The following is a 10,558-nucleotide window of genomic DNA, read 5'->3' on the forward strand; positions in this document are numbered from 1 at the left end:
ATATGAATTGCTGAACGGGAGGAAGCCCAAGCTAACTCACCTAAGAACGTTTGGATGCAAATGCTTCGTTCTCAATAATGGTAAGGAAGCGCTGGAAAAATTTGATGCCAAAAGTGATGAAGAAATCTTTCTTGGATATTGCTCACAAAGCAAAGCATACAAGGTCTACAACAAAAGGACTCAATGGAGGAAATATTCATATGATAAGATTGATCAAGACGTAGAGCAGTCAAAGGTTCTTGGAGAAATCATTGATATGGAAAATGGAAAGGCTGAATTGATGAGCCAAGTCAAGGAATCCAACGAAGAAAATACAACAGAACTTTCAGCTGATACAGAAGAACCTGGTTCCTCCATCACAATAACTGAAGCAGAGGATAGAGTTGTTGATGCCGTGCAAGGAACCCTTGATGCTGAGCAGAGAAGTGGTACTCACCCATCCATAGATGCCAACAACGGATCCCATTATGAGGAACCTGTATCTTCACACAATAAGATTCAGGTGTCTAACTGGAAGCACAAAAGTTCACATCCTCTCCAAAATGTGATCACTCCTTTTGATTCAGGAATTCAAACTAGATCAAAGACAAGAAGCTCGTTTGCCTTCTCAACTTTCCTTTCTCAAATTGAGCATTAAACATCAAGGAGGCATTGAAAGATGATGATTGGTTTACTGCTATCTAAGATGAACTCCATCAATTTGAGAGGAACCGTGTATGGTACCTGGTTCCTCGACCCTCAGACAGAACGGTTATAGGAACCAGGTTGATGTTCAGAAATAAACTTGATGAGTTTGGGAATACAACAAGGAACAAGGTTAGGTTAGTAGTTCAAGGCTACAATCAAGAAGAAGGGATCGACTATGATGACACTTTTGCCCTAGTTGCACGAAAGGAAGCCATCAGAATCCTCATTGCCTTTTCTTCTCATATGGAATTCAAACTATTCCAAATGTATATCAAAAGTGCATTTCTGAATGGATATTTGAAAGAAAAAGTTTTTGTCAAACAACCACCTGGTTTTGAGTATCATGAGCATCTTGAACATGTGTTCAAACTTGATAAGGTATTATATGGGCTGAATCAGGCCCCTCATTCATGGTATGAAAAGTTGTCTAAATTTCTTCTTTAAAATAGCTTTACAAGAGGAAAAATCGACAACATCCTATTTTTGAAGAAACGGGGAAGGAACTTGCTCATTGTGCAAGTTTATATTGACGGCATCATCTTTGGTGCAACAAATGATTCCTTGTGTGAGAAATTTACACAACTTATGGGAAGCGAGTTTGAAATGAGCATGATAGGGGAATTGAATATTTTCTTTGGGTTGCAAGTTAAGCAAACCTCTAAGGGAACAATGATAAGTCAGCAAAAGTACATTAAAGATCTCCTGAAGAGATTTGAGATACAAAGTTCAAAGACCATTGATACTCCTATTGCCACTGCCACCCGTCTGGACATGGATGAACCTGGTTCTCATGTGAACGAAACCATGCATAGAGTCATCATTGGTTCACTTGTATCTCATAGCTAGCAGACCTGATATTGTATTCAGTGTGGGATTATGTGCTAGATTTCAATCAAGTCCAAAGGAATCTCATCTGAAAGTTTCCAAGATGATTCTAAGGTATCTCAAATGAATGCAGGACCTGGTTCTCTACTATCAATTAGGAGATAATTTCAACCTAATTGGGTATGTTGATGCTGATTATGCTGGTTATCTAGTGGATAGAAAGAGCACATGTGGTATGGCTCACTTTCTAGGGTTATGCTTAATCTCATGGGGTATATAGAAACAAAACTCTATGGCTCTTTCAACTGCAGAAGTTGAATATGTGGAAGTTGCCTCTTGTTGTGCTTAACTGCTCTAGATCAAGTAACAACTGGAGGACTTTGGTGTACTTTCGAATTGTGTGCCACTACTGTGTGATAAGACAAGTGCTCTCAACATGGCAAAGAACTTGGTTCAGCATAAGAAAATAAAGAACATTGATGTGCAACATCATTTTCTCAGGGATACTGTTGAAAAGGGCCTTATCTGAATGAAGTTCTGCAAAATAGAGGACCAAGTAGCAGATATCTTCACCAAAGCATTGAGTAGAGAATACTTTGAAAAGAATCGACTGGCATTAGGGCTGATGAAATCAAACTGAGTACCAGGTCCCTCAATGATTGGCTATGAAATAATGAACAAGTAAAAATGCTAAAAGGTATCTTTTGGCAAATTCTAACTCATCTATATACCGTTACAGGTAAACACACATGAAAATTACAGAGTTAACAAGCAACCAATAACCTTGTATCTGAGTAAAAGGATGAAGCTCTCATTTACAAAACTCGGTCAGGGTACCTGGTTCCCTTGACTCAGGTTAGTAGCTCTTCTTACACTCATGCACACTTTAAATGGCTATAAAAGTGCCAAGTCATTAAATGTTTCAGTTTCTCTCTCTCTCTCTCATCTTCTTAAAACCCAAATGTCACACCCGTTTGTAAACCGACTCGTCTACCCAATATGTTACACCTATTTGTAATCGGACCCTCCCCCTTCTAAATTACCCCAAAATGTGTCTCTTTCCCAACTATCCACATCAGAGACACAAAATTCTCTTCTCTTTCAAAAGCAAACCTTCTCTTTCTCATGTCTCTACTTCAAAAATCCATTATGGTACAGAATCCAGAGCTTTCCAGCACTACCAGTGTCATTCCTACTGTGTTTTCGTCTCACGAAGCACATGAGTGTAAGTTTGAGTCTCAACTGTCACCCAGTCAAAACCCCACAATGGACCAACAACCACCTACTAGCTCTTCTCCAACCCAAATTAGTTCTAGTTCTCACCATAGTCGTAAGACTCAGAACCCCAAGATATTCGTTGCTCCAACCTCTCCTTTTTGCCTCACCGGAAAAAATGGCTGATGACAAAATAGTGGACGGAAATGAGGGACAAGAGGTATCCTGTCAGAAGGTTGGGGAAATCTCTAAAACTCAACAAGATATGGTCGACAGTGTTGATGTATCAGCAGTGCCCGCTCCAAGCTTTGATCTGAATATAGCCACTCCGACTAGGTAATATTCCTCATACATCTTTTGATACTATTTTGGGGGTGAATGATAGACAAACCATTGAGAACATGTTATTGATTTCTACATAAGGAGGATTGGTTGGAGGATATGAGTATGATGATGAGACCATTGGGTCTTAGGGGGGAAGGTGAAAGTCACATATTTGAAGGTGGGGAACTGGTGCCCTTTGAAAATTTGGCACCAGTCAATACTACTGGGGAAATAACAGAGGGACCTGATCCCTCTGCCCAAGAAGAGCACTCTGTTCCTACTTGGGATGAAACCCCTTGCTCCTAAAAATAGCCTCAGGTAAGTACTGATCCTGCTCCTTCTCCTCACTTCGATGCTGAGCCATTGAACTTTTTCATTCTTGAGATGAGATCTCTATCCGATTCTCAAAGATCAACCACCAGGCTACAAAGGAAAGAAGCTTATGAGACTGTTCTGAAGAAAAACAAAAAGGAAAAGAGAAGAAGGGGGTTGGTGGAAGGGGGAAAGCTAGTAAATGAGGAGGATGTACCCCCAACACATGTTGTTCATATTGATGATGAAGAGGTGAATGAGTAACCTGCTTCCTTAATTCATATATCCTCCAAGAAACCTGTGATTCCAAAGCCCAGGAGAGGGTCAGTGAAAGCTGTAGAGGTGAAAAGTGTCGAGGGAGATAAGTTTGGTGAAAAATCTTTTGAGAAGTTTGAAAAGAAGGAGAAAAATGTGAGGAAGTTTGTGTAGCGGAAGGCTAGTGACAACGAGGAACCAGGTTCCTCCAAGAAAGCCAAAGTGGATGTGTCAAAAGATAGAGGCAGAGAAAACCTTAGGAAGTAGAAGGTGCTATGGGGCAAAACTTTTGCACTTGACATTCTTAACATATCAGGGATGAGATAGCTGTTTGACATTTAAGAGTTTCAAAAGTGGACACACTTGTTCACCAATGAGAGCCCCAAGGTGTATGAGGAAGAGGTGTGTAGCTTCTACACAGATATGTTTACAGTAGAAGATGATAACATTTTCTTAAAGGTCAATGACATAGATTTTGTGATGGACGAGGCTATTCTAGGGAGTGTTTTGGGAGTGCCTACTGAAGAGCTCTCATCCATTGAGGGGACCTGTTCTCCTAATTTCAGAAGTGCCATTCAGAAGGATGATGTTGTGCAACAGGGGGAATGGGTGCACAAGAAGGCCCTCCTTTCAGTGTATCAACTTCTGTTTGAGATGGTGAATAAGGTCTTGCTTCCATGCGTATAAAGGTGTTCTATTACTTCAAAAGCAGACATGTTCCTCATGGAAGCACCGGATGCCTACACCACCATCAATCTGCCCAGTCGTACGATTGAGCATATGAAGAAAGTGGCTGAATTCAAGGATGGAAATCATGGCTTGCCTTATGGTTTCTTTCTCACTAAAGTGTTTAACTTCTTCAAAGTTCCTTTGGGAAGAGCAATAGTGGGAACTACCAGGCAAACTTTCTCAAACACAACCTTGGAGGAATATGAGTGTATTGACAAGAAAGGGGGTGTTGTCAACAATTCCACTATCTCGCAGTTGATTGATGCTAAGAATGCTTCCAATGAGGAGATAAAGAGATTGAAGGAAAGGAATTCCATTCTTTATGAGCAACTTAGACAGGCCAAGAAGGCACCTAGTTCCAGCAGTGCACAAGGCACAGAGGTTGTTCGCCTGACCAAAGAAAATGTAGATCTCAGGAAACAGGTTGAGGAGCTGAAAGAGTGGCTGATTAACGAACAAGTGTCTGCAAATGCTCGAATGGACATTCTTCTCAAAACCATTGCCTCCTCATCCTTGACTTACCTTTATAGTGTCCCTTAAATAGTTCCCTTCCCAGTGTCTAGTTGAATGACGTTTGTCCTACCTTAGTCCTGTTTTTGTTGTTTCTATAACTGGTACTTTAAGTTTTTTTATGTGGATGTTTTTGTAACAATGCTACTACTATCTTTGCTTTCTTCTCCTAAAATTAATGAGCATCTCATCTTTTACTATGCATGTTATACTCTCGCGCTCTGTTTTTATCCATGTTGTATGCACACATATGGCCCGAGTTAACTTTGCTAGACTTCTTTTTGTATTTACTTGTGTCTAATCTGTTTATGATGCCAAAAGGGGGAAGAAAATTTAGAAAGGGGAACAGGTCCTCAGGTTCTCAGGGGGAATAAAGTCTTTTTGCAGAAAATTCTGGTTCTCAGGGGGAACCTCAATTATAAGTTTGTCATCATCAAAAAGAGGGAAACTGTTAAGTTACGTGCCTTTGTGTATTTTGATGATCTAACAAACTTCTTAATAAGAACCAAATTGGAAACCTATTACACATCCTAAAAGTGCTCAAGAATAACAAGTCTCAAGGCACAAATCCCAACAACTTGAGTCAAAGAAACAAGAGAGTGAACAGATGTCCATCGGTTCCTCTAATGACAGTACAAGTCAACTCTCTACAGTTGTAAAATCGTTGTACTATTTTCTGCACACGCAACAGTGTCGCAGTCACTTCTTTGAGCATGCCTTGTACCAAATAATTGCATATATCATCCTAATGACCTCACTTGTATATTACCAAGATGAGACAAGGGAAATTGACACACTTGCACAACCCTAAATCATCAATTCTCTCTCAAGTGTGTCGTGAACAACAAGTCACTGAAGAACAAAGCAACAACAGAACCAAGGACCAAATCCCAGTATCAAGTCTATCATAAGTCCTTAGTATTGTTGTGTCATTGTTATGTCATCTATTTGTAACTCCTACTCAGCTTACTTAGAAGAATTTCTGTAGGAGATTTTTTGTAAAATCATAAATCTTGTATTTGTGTTTTGGCTAGAGTTAGTCAAAGTGCGTGCTTTTTAATAGAGTTATTACAAAGAGACTTGTAATAGAGTTGTTACAAGTAGGTGAGGGATAAAAAGGTTAATTCTTAGATTATAATAGGTTGTAATCTGAAAGTTGCTCAGTTAGTAAAGTTGAAATCCTACGAGGGTAGGTCATGATTTTTAATCCCGTGAGTTCGAAATTTTTCACGTAAAACTTTGTTGTGTCTTTTACTTACTGCTATGTGTGTGTGTGCTATGAAAACTAATTGAGAACTAGGTTCTCTATACAGTTTGGTGGAACCTAAGTTTACATCACGAATTAATTTGGTACGGTAATGATATTGTATTTATAAATTATAAAAACTACAATTATCGTACGGATGTTTTCAAAACCATACCATACCATAAGTAGCCCTTACCGTAATAATCCCCTTCCCATCTCCCTTCTACCCCCTAATATGTATAGTAAAAAAATACACATTTTAGTAAACTAAAATGTCAAATATTTCCTCTCCACGTATAAGAAAAATTAAGTTTATAATACACTAAATATGAGTAATATTTGAAATTATATTGGCGAGTATATTGCGCGCGAGTAAAAATATGTGAAAAGCGGAGTTTCTCTGACACAATCCCGTGCAATCTCTCTAGTGCATTGTAGTTATAGGCTCTGTATTCCTCTAAAAAATATTCCTCATCGTATAGAAAAAGGTAGAAAGTGTTTTTTTCCGGCAGTCACGTTCGTCTCCGGCTTCTTTTAAAGGTATAGGTGTTGTTCTTATTTATCATTATAGTTGTAGGCTACTACTCTTATACGCATTTTTCTTCATGTTTTGAGATCACTAGCTAGTTTTTTTCGCTCAGTCATTGGCTACAGTTACTTCCGGTGGTCACGTCCGTCTCCAGCATCTTTTAAAGGTAAAGGTGCGGTTCTTATTTATCATTATAGTTGTAGGCTACTACCCTTATACGCATTTTTCTTCTTATTTTGAGATCACTAGCTAAAGTCATACATACGTACTTTATTGTCTTTAACATTTTACAGTAATATCATTTTAATGTATTTTTTCTTAAGTTCATTCTAATATAATTGATACTGTGGTTATCGAGGAAATCGAATATTAGATTATTTTCAGGAAGTAAAGAATGAAATGGAAAAATCCGTAAATTGAGGTTATGGGGGAATGCAGGGGAAATTGAAAATATGAGAGAGAGAGAGAGAGAGAGGGGTATTTGGGAACCCTAATTTTCTGTCTTGGCGTGAACGAAAGAACGATGTAAACAGACGACTCTAAGAAATTACTCCTATTCTCTTCATTCATTGGGGAAAATGCCGTGTCACTTTGGTTTGGTTTGGCCAAGTCAATTCTCCCTTTTAAGGTGACTGGACAAATTTTCATCCATATTTTTGTAAGTAATTGAACCTAACCGCGGCTCAAGTTCAACGCCATTTACTTATCATAAAAATACTAGCAAGAAGGTCGATGTTAAGTGTAATAAAATTATTTGATTTAAAATTATACATAAGGGTAGACGAAATACTTAATATTTACTAAAACATAAAATGAGTCTCTTTTAAATTATACATAGGGGGGGAGAAAGGGAAAATGTGTTAGGGGATTATATATAAGATAGGTAATAAGATGCTCATCAACAAGGTTAAAGTTGTGTTAGTCAATAAATGGACTACTAAGATTATTCTAATAAAATGATTTTGTAATTAGAAAATGAACTAAAGTTTTCTCTTATATTATGTGTTAATTTATCTTTTTTCTACTTTGTTTACCAAAACAAAAATATTTTGCACCTTTTTAATCGTTGGATGCATGCCTTTAAACATGACTTCTCTCAACTTTTTGTTTAACAAAGTTATAATTTCATTTATCAAGAAAATAAACACTCCGAATAGTTTCAGGATTTGGATCCATCCAAAAGCCCAAAATGCACAAAAACGTTGCGAATTAAAAAAGAGTACTTTAAAGCATCAATCACGACTTTTTTTTCTCTGCGTCATTCATGAAAGTTTTATTTTCACCGGCATTTATGAATGTTTATTTAAAAGTTGTGGGATGTAAAAGAGTGCTCCGTTTAATTCATTTTTCCCAAAAGAGCACTTGAACTACCTTTGTCTCCTTTTTTAATATAGTATCAAAAAGTGAGGTATTTCCCCCCACTTGTTTAGGTGTCTTGTGGCCCTAGTGATAGAATGTTGGTTCATCTTTTTTGTTTTGTCCAAAAACGATTGGAGTAAATTCCTGGATGGTAAGTTATGAAAATATCCTACCAAAGTCATATTTATTTCATTTAGGATAACGCCACTTAAGCTTTGGCTTCATCTGTTAATCAAAATACAGTTTATTCAAGAAAGCACGCCATATATTTTATGCATTAGGCATAAAGTGACCTTGTGAAGCTTTTATCAACGTTTTGCTATGTATACAAAATTGCAGATGAAGCAATCTTTTGGTAATATAGCATGATCCAGTGATTAAGCTTATTTGGTAATAAAATATGAACATCATTTTAGAGTTTAAAGTTAAGTAATTTTATTATCTTTTTTAACATAAGCAAATTAGAAAAAATAAGTTTTTGCAAATTTTGATTGATTCTCAAAAAATAGCTTTATTAAAATATTAATTAACGAAATATGAACGAAAAGAAATGAAAACAAACGAAAAAAAAATAGTTTTGCTTGAAGTTAGACTCAAATTTGTGACGCTAGAGCCCAAGACTTTCTTACCCCCTAACATTCGACCAATGCACCAATCACCACTTTGTTATATTGGGCGCTTACTTATTTATTTAAATACTGTTTGACACACAAATTTAAATAAGAAATAAAAAATGAATAGATAATTGAGTGTGAGTTGGTATATATTTTCTGAGTTATTGACAATATGTATACTGTCAGAATCGGGCTTGCCTAATTTCATACGACTAACCGAAATCGGGACGGAAGATCAAGGCCCGGCCCCAGTTATATCGTAATATGGTATGGAGATGGATTGGTAAGCTCGTGGATCACTGACGATCAGGATCGAGGTCAATTCGAGACCGAAGCGAGAAAGAGATTGAGCAAGATCAAAGGAGGTCTGCTACGCCGAATAATGGAAAGCCGAGATATCCGTGATCGGGCGAGGATCGTGGAAGGAATCTCGACGCATATCGAGTTAGGACCGGATATTAACCTTTTATTGGATTTACTTCTATAATTAAAAATATACCATAAATAGGGTTCATCTGCTATATAAAGAGGGTCTTAATCATTTTGTAACCAACATACATTCACGCACAACAAGGCAATATATCATATTTTCTCTTACAAGCTCTGTTGGTAAAGTCCATACTTTTTAATAGCATACTTAGCTGGTTCGAGGGCGGTCTAGCTCGAGGACCGTGGTTGTTCATCATATTGGTTAGCTTTATTTATAATTAATCCCTAGCATTAATTCTGACATTTATTAGTTTATGCCAAGTGAAATCACATATCATTAAAAATACTTATAAGTTTAATTGTTGTCCGATTTTAAGGTTAAACAGTTTGGCGCCCACCGTGGAGCTAAGGATAATAGTGATTGTTTGGTACAATTTTTCATAACACACATAATTTTACGCTTGTTCTTTGAAGTGTCTTTGATTCCAGGATCAACATGTCAAACTCTCAAGTAGCAGCCACACACAAAGGATGGCATCGATCTCTATGGGGAGAATGACAACATAGCCGCCCCAGGAAACGGAGTACCTCCAGTAAACCCCGGCGGAGCTCCTACCGTGGATCCAATCGACGCCAGCTCCCATATTGCTATTAATGGGAATTTGGGCGTTGATCTTGAAAATAGCGTTCGCATAGATGCTCGAACAGCTGATCAGAACGCACAGGGCGATGGAGAAGGCGTGATTAGCCTTCGAATGATATTCGAAATGTTGCAGACTCAACAAGCTACAATAGCACAACTTCAGAATCAAAATCGTGCACCAAGCAGGATCGAGATCGAGCCATCGCAAGAAATTGTTCATAGAGCCGAATCAGTATCAAAGAAATCGAATGGAGGAGAACCGAAGACCAATCCTGCTATCATAAAGATGCTTGAGGATCTAACAAAACGAGTCGAAACAAGAGAAACAAGGATCGAGGAAAACGATAAGAAAGTGGAAACTTATAATTTCAGGGTCGACCAAATCCCCGGGGCACCACTGGTGTTAAAAGGATTTAATTCCAAAAAGTTTGTCTAAAAACCTTTTCCCTCGAGTGCGGCTATGAAGCCAATCTCCAAGAATTTCCGTATGTCCAAGATCCCAAAATATAACGGGAAAACAGATCCAAACGAGCATGTTACCTCATACTATCGAAGATGACGAGATTGAGTCCGTGTTGCTGAAGAAGTTCGGGGAAACTATCGAAGTGAGCTATGATATGGTACCGTAATTGAACACCTAATTCTATTGATTCGTTCGCTATGCTTGCAGATTCTTTTGTAAAGGCACACGCCGGAGCTATCAAGGTAGCCACAAGAAAATCGGACCTTTTCAATGTAAGGCAAAAAGACAACGAGATGCTCAGGGAATTTCTGTCTTAGTTCCAAATGGAACAGATGGATTTGCCACATGTCACCGACGATTCGGCCGTTCAAGCCTTTAATCAAGGCCTCAATGCTCGAAGTTTCATAGCTTCACAATA

The sequence above is a fragment of the Nicotiana tabacum genome, chromosome 18 (genome assembly GCF_000715075.1).
Source record: "Nicotiana tabacum cultivar K326 chromosome 18, ASM71507v2, whole genome shotgun sequence".
Classification (NCBI taxonomy): Eukaryota; Viridiplantae; Streptophyta; class Magnoliopsida; order Solanales; family Solanaceae; genus Nicotiana; species Nicotiana tabacum.